Here is a 9343-nt window from a genome sequence, read left to right as displayed (position 1 = left end):
TCACAGTGTGGGGTGAATAGGACTGAAAGAAATGCCTAGGAATAGAGTTTCTAAAAATCAGTGGTGCTGGGACTTCCCTGGTAGCCCAGTAGCCAATATTCCACGCTCCGAAAGCAGGGAGCCCAGGTTCAATTCCTGGTCAGAGAACTAGATCCCACTTACTGCAACTAAAGACCTTGCATGCTGCAATGAAGACTGAAGATCCTGCATGCTGCAACTAAAACCCAGCACAGCCAAATAAGTAAACATTTTTTTTTAAAGAATTAGTGATGCCAACCATTAGGGAGCAAAGATACACAATATTGTGCTTTTCTTGTCAGCCCTCAACTCTATTCCCATCCTACTATAATACTGAGAAAACCAAGGCAAATACATCCTATTCCTTCTGCTGAATGGAAGCATAGCCTGATGCTGACAAATGTCACTGATCAATCAAACTAAGATCATGACATCTGGTCGCATCACTTCATGGCAAATAGATGGGGAAACAGTGGAAACAGTTTGCTCGGGGGGGGGGGGGCTCTAAAATCACTGCAGATGGTGACTGTAGCCATGAAATCAAAAGACGCTTGCTCCTTGGAAGAAAAGTTATGACCAACCTAGACGGTTCAGTTCAGTCGCTCAGTCATGTCCGACTCTTTGCAACCCCATGAATCGCAGCATGCCAGGCCTCCCTGTCCTGTCCAACCTAGACAGCATATTAAAAAGCAGAGACATTACTTTGCCAACAAAGGTCCATACAGTCAAAGCTATGGTTTTTCCAGTAGTCATGTATGAGTGTGAGAGTTGGACTATAAAGAAAGCTGAGCGCCAAAGAATTTATGCTTCTGAACTGTGGTGTTGGAGAAGAATCTTGAGAGTCCCTTGGACTGCAAGGAGATCCAACCAGTCCATCCTAAAGGAAATCAGTCCTGAATATTCATTGGAAGGACTGATGCTGAAGCTGGAACTCCAATACTTTGGCCACCTGATGTGAAGAACTGACTCATCTGAAAAGACGCTGATGCTGGGAAAGATTGAAGGCCAGAGGAGAAGGGGACAACAGAAAATGAGATGGTTGGATGGCATCACCGACTCAATAGACATGAGTTTGAGTAAACTTTGGGAATTGGTGATGGACAGGAAGGCCTGGCATGCTGTAGTCCATGGGGACACAACTGAGTGACTGAACTCAACTGATTCCTTTTGATGAATGGAAGCACTGCCTGATGCTGACAAACATCACTGATCAATTTTAACAGGAACTACATTATTATGACAATACTGGTTACTTTGGCCAATACTTGCTGAATTACTCTGGGCCAGAGACTGCGCCCAGCACTTCACTACTATCACTTCATTTAACCTATATACGACTGTCTATAAGCTCAACATTCAGAAAACGAAGATCATGGCATCTGGTCCCATCACTTCATGGCAAATAGATGGGGAAACAGTGGAAACAATGTCAGACTTTATTTTGGGGGGCTCCAAAATCACTGCAGATGGTGATTGCAGCCATGAAATTAAAAGACGCTTACTCCTTGGAAGAAACGTTATGACCAACCTAGATAGCATATTGAAAAGCAGAGACCTTACTTTGCCAACAAAGGTCCGTCTAGTCAAGACTATGGTTTTTCCTGTGGTCATGTATGGATGTGAGAACTGGACTGTGAAGAAGGCTGAGCACCGAAGAATTAATGCTTTTGAACTGTGGTGTTGGAGAAGACTCTTGAGAGTCCCTTGGACTGCAAGGAGATCCAACCAGTCCATTCTAAAGGAGATCAGCCCTGGGTGTTCTTTGGAAGGAATGATGCTAAAGCTGAAACTCCAGTACTTTGGCCACCTCATGTGAAGAGTTAACTCATTGGAAAAGACTCTGATGCTGGGAGGGATTGGGGGCAGGAGGAAAAGGGGATGACAGAGGATGAGATGGCTGGATGGCATTACTGACTCAATGGACGTGAGTCTGAGTGAACTCCGGGAGTTGGTGATGGACAGGGAGGCCTGGCATGCTGCAATTCATGGAGTCGCAAAGAGTTGGACATGACTGAGCGACTGAACTGAACTGAACTGAACTGATAGGCAGTTTACTTGTCATTTCCTCCAGTTTACTAATGAGAAAACTGAGGCTCAAGGGAAGTTACTGAACTTGCTCAAGTCGCATAGCTAAGGAGTGACAAGCCCACATCTGTCTAACTCCGAGCACTTAACCAAAAGTTGCACTCTTCTCAAACCATTTGAATTTGATCTGCTTGGGGCAAAAGCCAAGACAGTTATTTCTGGGCACGCTCATGCCCAGGATAGTACACTGCACAGCAAATGGGATTCAAAAATTCTTGCTTTGAAATGACCATCCCTATTTTTACGAGTAACATATTGCAACTAAATCCTTTGGAAGTGGAAATATTAACACACTATTCAGTGGAACAGATCTTCACTTGTTACCATGATAGCAGAACAAAATATACACAGAAAAGCTTAATTTTAATTCATATAATCTTTAAATGGATTTGTGAACACAGGGCCACCATCCTCTCTATACAGAAACCCCTAATTCTCCAGAATGCAACAATATTGAAAGAAGATCATCAAAGCAATGGATCCAAAAATAGATATAGTCTAATCCACATTAATTTTAATCTATATAATCTCCCGTCTAAATGGATTTGTTACCATAAGACTATGGTCTGCTCTATATGGAATTTTCTAAGTTTCTAGAATACAATATTTTAAAAGGAAAATTAAAGGCATGATCTAAAATAATGACTGATACAATCTGGGTTAGTTTGGGATTCATCTTAAAATGACATTTAGCTCATTAGCAGTAGCAGTCTGATCTATTCTCCCTACTTAGTAAGGGTTACATATGGTATTGGCTGTATTTTCCAAGCCCTGAATCAGGATACATGACACAGGATTGCTAGGGAGTATCCAGAACATATGGTCAACATCATATTAGGGAACAGCCACTGAAGATACTTTGGAGTTGCTGTTCCTACAGCACATATGTGTTTCAGAGAATAACTTCTTATTTTCCCAAAGATACAGCCCAAGTCTACCAGAAGCCTTTGAGAGTTGAAGTTAATTATATATCCAGGTAGGTGGGCCAGTGAGAAAGCTCAGAAAACAGCTTGATAAGACGAGAAATCAACCCTTCACCGATTTTCAGTTTAAAGAAGCCACATCAAACCTTAATGAGAAACCACATGTAGTGGTAAATTCTGGCATTTAATTTTATGATTATTTACAGCCATTCTGGTGCATAGCATATGGCATAGAGTTGATTTTTTAAGAGTATCAGAAAAATAAGCTAGAATGGACTAAATACATAGCAATCAAGTTTTATTCCTCTTGGTATAGAGATGAGAGACATATTTCATTAAACAAAAAAGATAAAATGGTATGAGCTGTGGCTAATAAGTCATACTTTTGGAACTGCTTGGCATCGTGTCCTAGGTGAAAACTAGTAACATATTAAGAGAGTTAATACAGCTGCAAAGTAATTTATTCTTAGGCAAATGTCCTACAGTCTGCCAAAAAGCTTCGTTCTTTTAATTCTACAGTCATTTATCATTCTAATAAAATGTTATAAAATACACTGTGAAACCTTTCACCTATTTGGTTTTTAAATTATTTTCTAAGGTCTCACAGGAGACTTTGGCAACAGAAACAATGTTTTCTTTTTTTCTCTCTCCAAGAATGATGCCTTTGCTCATCCAATATCCCTAAATATAAACCTAAGAGATTTGGATAAATTTACTTCTCAAATCAACTATTAATGTATGCTTCATTAAATGGGAAGATGAACAATTAAATGACACACGATATAGTTAAAAAAAAAAAAAAAGGAGCAGAAGAGTTTCAGGTAGAAGATGGCCAATCAGAGATTCACCTCCCTTTCCACCCAAAAGCCTACCCAGAAAGAGTCTATCAGTACAAAGGAATACAACCATATGAACAGAGAGAAGGGAGAAGAGGGCAATGCCTTACACTTCTGCAACTGGAAAGCTCTAGAAGCATAAGGATGGATAAAACAGTAGAATAGTCCACGGTCCAGAAACTACCATAAGGAGATACAGTGCAAATCACTGCAAATATAGTACAGAATGAGAGAGGCTCTGGGACAGAGTAAGAAAGACAGTCTTGACTATGAGCAAGGCTGAAAACAGAGGAGCTGGACGAAGGAATGTAGAACTGATGAGCTCCCATCAGTCCCTCTCTATCTCAATCCCCATGTATGAAGAACTGGCAGGTTGCAGGTAGTCTATCCTCTATTGTCTGGCCAAAAATTAATACACAAAAATTAAGGTGGAAGGGGAGATGAGGGCAACACAGCAGCAGGCAACTCCTCAGCATCAGGACCATCACCATCATGCCAGGGACAGCGGAGTTGACCACTCTGGACAATCTGAAGGTGCAGGAGGTGAAAATGAACTCTTCTGTGCCAAGAGCTGTGGCCCATCACCGAAGAGTTTAGTGCAGTAAGACCAAGAAGGAGTTGATGCTCTGCAGCTGGGAGAAGGACCCAAGGCAGTGTTTAGAGGAAGGCAAGCTTCTCAACCAACGTGCCCAACCAAGTCCCTTTTTTTTCCCCCAGGCAAGACTTTACTGGGGCTCCTGCTGCAGCCCAGATGGGATGAGAACAAACAACACGTTCCCTTGCTCGCTCACTCCCTGAGGTGGGGGCAAACTTGTTCTTTACACAGGGTGAGGGTAAGGGTGTGTCCAGGGGTCAGGCCAGAGAAGTGGTTTAGGTGGTTTGCCCACCTTTTATGTGGTGTTGAGGGCGGCGGGCTTGCACAATACCCTGCTTTTGCTCCCAACACCTTGTATCTGCTCCATGCTCTTCAGAAGTGGCAGTGGGGTTCTTTTGGTCTCTCTGTGTCTTTTGGCCCTGGACTTCTTTAGGGAGATAAAGTGGAGTCTTTCACAGAGTACTGGACCTGCAGTGATTATTCTGACCTGCAGCAATCTCTTCACCGTCATAAAGAGCAAGCAAAGTTTCATGAGTGAGTACTGGACAAACAGGGCTGGGTGAGCGCTGACCTTAGGGAGCTGTCAAAGGTCACCAAAGTGAAAACAGATAGGACTTTACCAGAGAATCCCTATCACTCAAGACCAAGGCCAGAGCCCAACCCTGAGATAGAAGGCAATTTTTGATGTTGTTGTTCACTCACTAAGTCATGTCCCACTCTTTGTGACCCCATGGACTGCAGCATGGCAGGCTTCCCTGTCCTTCACTATCTCCTGGAGTTTGCTCAGATTCATGTCCATTGAGTCAGTGATTCCATCCAACCATCTCATCCTCTGCTGCCCCTTTCTCCTTCTGCCCTTAATCTTTCCCAGCGACAGGGTCTTTTCCAATGAGTTGGCTCTTCATATCAGGTGGCCAAAGTACTGGAGTTTCAGCATCAGTCCTTCCAATGAATACTCAGGGTTGATTTCCTTTAGGATTTACTGGTTGGATCCCCTTGCTGTCCAAGGGACTATCAAGAATCTTATCCAATACCATAATTTGAAAGCATCAATTCTTTAATGCTCAGTCTTCTTTATGGTCCAACTCTCACATCCATACATGACTACTGGAAAAATTATAGCTTTGACTAGATGGACCTCTGTAGGCAAAGTGATATCTTTGCTCTTTAATACCATCGAGGTTGGTCATAGCTTTCCTTCCAAGAAGGAAGCCTCTTTTAATTTCACGGCTACTGTCACCATCCACAGTGATTTTGGAGCCCAATAAAATGACATCTGTCACCGCTTCCACTTTAGAAGGCAATTTGAAGCCTGCCAAACATGGCAGCCATCTCTTTTCTCTGGACCATGTGAAGATGAGTTCATGGTCCAAACCCAATCACACTCCATGCAACAGGCAGTGAAAACTCTCCTGCCATTTGCATCAACCTGAAAGAGAGCTCTTTCCAGGGGATCACAAACATTAACAACAATGTTAATTTATGTGACCTGGCTGTTATTTTATACCATTTCTTGCCCATTAAACATTTTAAAGGCAAAAAAATTAAGGGGATAACTCTTCCAAAACAAACTTACTGGGACCAGCCATAGCCTTCTAGATGCTGGCATCTGAGAATTCATGGAAAGACTCACCCTTATTATCTAAGGCAGAGGAAAAACAGAGAGAGAGAGAGAGAAAACTTGATTTTTAAATTTTGCATCTATTATCATTTGAAAACCATGTTCAAATGTTTGAAAATATTGAGAGCCTATCATGCCTACACCCAATGTGGCAACAAAGTAGACCCTAGCCAGGTTTGGCTGGGTGACCATTTTTCTAAGTGGGTGTGTTTATTTGAAATGCTCAATACCTCTTCTCTTGGCCACTTTTAGAGAATTAAAAATAGGTCTTGCAAGGAAACCATCAAAAACTAATGTCCATAACATGGGGCAGCTGGATATACACACAAGTGCTATTATCTTTTGATGTCCACCAGCTAGACACAGTTAATGGCAGGCAGCTGAGCATCAAAGGAAAAATGTCCCCCATGTGCCCTTTGCTTAGATACTAGCCCATAAGTGCTTTGGAAATTCAAGTAGATTTTCAGTGGGTTATTTTTATTGTGGGTTCACAAAGATCTTCAAGGAAAAGCACCTCATTTGCAGACATTCACTCTCCAGGTTTTCCCACCTTTATTCCCATCACTCCCTCTACAATGAGCTTTAAGTAAAATCAATGTTGAAATAAAGGATGTCAGTACTTGGTGGCTAAAGGAAATTAACTCTCAAACAGTTGAGAGCCTAAAACTTAACTCCTAAGACAATCTAGTTTATCTAGTTTATCTGCTCCAGAATTTTCTAACCTACAATTCTCATCCTAGCTCCACATTGGAGTCATCAGATGAGATACATCAGAATCTCTAGGGAAAAGCCAGGACCCTTGTCTTAAATGCACTCCAGTTATTTCTAACTTACACCAGGGTCCAGAACCCCTGAAGTTCCCTCTAGTTATAAGATGATTGCAGATTATTTGAATGAGAAACTGCAAAAAATTGATGTAGGGCATGAGTACATACAGGCATTTCAGGAGCATATAACACTCCAAGATAGTTACTTAAGAAAACTTAAAAGATAATGATCTCAGTTGTAAGAGACTGAAAATTTAGAATCAACCAATTTCAGTTTCAGGTGGGCAAAGGAAAAGGAAATGGATGCTGGATCACCACTGAACCCCAATTTTCATCTGGCAAATGACCCATGCCCCCAATATCAACAAATGCAGGTCGAATTGACTTGACTCTTCTCCTCAGCCTAGGATGGAGTGCCACCTGACACTGGTCCAGTCATTTGGGACATTTCCTTTCCCTGGCCATAGTAATTGCTCGAGGATCAAATCAGTGCACATAAGACATGGTTCTGCTACAACTCTTAAACCAGGGAGACTTGAATCAAAAAGACATGGGTCAGAATTGGTACAGCCAGTATTTTCAACATAAGAGAAAACCTGAGACTAACCCAGAGAAGAGTAGCTGGGAGACTTCAAAAGATAATCCAGGACCTGAATCCATAATTTGGGTTCCTGTATCGAGCTAAGCCTTAAGCTAACATTACAACTTAATTTTAAGTTATAAGAGCCAACAGATTCCCTTTTTTATAGGTTAGCGTGGATCTTGGTAACTCAAAGAATTCTAAGTGAAATATCTTCCAGCTAAAACAATAGTTTCTTCCTTTCTCTCTTACACTGCCCCCAATCCCAGCATAAACACAGGACATCATTTACAGAGAGTCCAGACTCACATTTAGGCTTCTCTTGTGGCTCAGCTGGTATAGAATCCGCTTGAAATGAGGGCAACCTGGGTTTGATCCCTGGGTTGGGAAGATCCCCCAGAGAAGGGAAAGGCTACCCACTCCAGTATTCTGATCTGGAGAATTCCATGGACTGTATAGTCCATGGGGTTCCAAAGAGTTGGACACAACTGAGCAACTTGCACTTCACTTCACTGTAGAAGTGAACTCATTCGCTTTCCATTTTCAAAAGTCCTTTCCTTTCATCTAGCTCCATGATAGTCTGAGAAAGATTACCCTATATTAATGCACAAAGAAAAAGCTTGAGCAGAAGAGACTTGGGCTGGAAATACCATATCAGTTGTTCCTATCAAAGATGTCAAGACATAGATTCACAAGGAAAATAAATACAAAGACATTTATCACAGTAAACTACTGGATATATCACAGCAAAATGACTAAAACCTAAAGACAAGGAGAAAATCTTCAGAGAATCCAGAGATGGTAATGTATATTACCGTCCAAAAAAACCCTAATAAGATCTATAGCTGATTTCTCAACAATAATAAGGGTCAGAAGAAAATGAAATATCCTCAAAATGATAAAATGAACTACAACTATAAATGCACTGCTGCTGCTGCTGCTAAGTCGCTTCAGTCGTGTCCGACTCTGTGCAACCTCATAGACGGCAGGCCACCAGGCTCCCCCATCCCTCGGATTCTCCAGGCAAGAACACTGGAGTGGGTTGCCATTTCCTTCTCCAATGCATGAAAGGGAAAAGTGAAAGTGAAGTCACTCAGTCGTGTCCGACTCCTAGAGACCCTATGGACTGTAGCCCACCAGGCTCCTCTGTCCATGGGATTTTCCATGCAAGAGTACTGGAGTGGGGTGCCATTGCCTTCTCCAATAAATGCACTAAATACACTAGGGAAAAAAAAAATATGTATATACAGACATAAATCTGGCAGTTCAAAAATCTTTCTTAACATCACATCAAAGAGGGAAATCATGAAATCCAAGAGGAATATATCTGACCATATAAAAACTAAAAATTTATAAGCTTTAGGTAAAATTCATGATATAAAATGTGAAAGATATTTTAAAACTGAGGAAAAAGTATAATATTTTCAATATGTAAGATAGTAAACTATTATCCTTAACAGTCTTTACAAATCAATAAGAAAAATACTGTAAGCAACCTAAAATTGGCAAAGAATATATAACATAATAAAACAAACAAAAAATATTTAATAAATTTGAAAATTTTTAACTTCATTAATAGTAAAAATACAAATTAAACAAAAATGTTACAGAAAGTTTCAGCTATGAAATGATCAGTATTTTAAAAATGAATTTAATATTGGGGCTTCCGTGGTAGCTCAGCTGGTAAAGAATTCGCCTGAAATGTGGGAGACCTGGGTTCGATCCTTGGGTTGGGAAGATTCCCTGGAGAAGGAAACGGCTACCCACTCCAGTATTCTGGCCTGGAGAATTCCATGGACTGTTTAGTCCATGCGGTCACAAAAAGTTGGACACAACTGAGCATTGAGTTTTTTAGAAAAGCTGCTGATAATTAGGCTCTGTGCACTTCTGGAGGGCAATTTAGGAGTGTAAACATTCA

At 41.2% G+C, this 9343-nt stretch overlaps 1 pseudogene; it reads left to right on the top strand.

Moving 5' to 3' along the window:
* The first annotated feature begins 4354 nt into the window (after positions 1-4354).
* On the top strand, positions 4355-5861 carry LOC113885221 (annotated as a pseudogene).
* Positions 5862-9343: the final 3482 nt, after the last annotated feature.

The sequence above is a fragment of the Bos indicus x Bos taurus genome, chromosome 28 (assembly GCF_003369695.1).
Source record: "Bos indicus x Bos taurus breed Angus x Brahman F1 hybrid chromosome 28, Bos_hybrid_MaternalHap_v2.0, whole genome shotgun sequence".
Taxonomy (NCBI): domain Eukaryota; kingdom Metazoa; phylum Chordata; class Mammalia; order Artiodactyla; family Bovidae; genus Bos; species Bos indicus x Bos taurus.
Note: the sequence above shows the minus strand (reverse complement) of the source record. Positions and strands in the feature narration are given on the sequence as shown.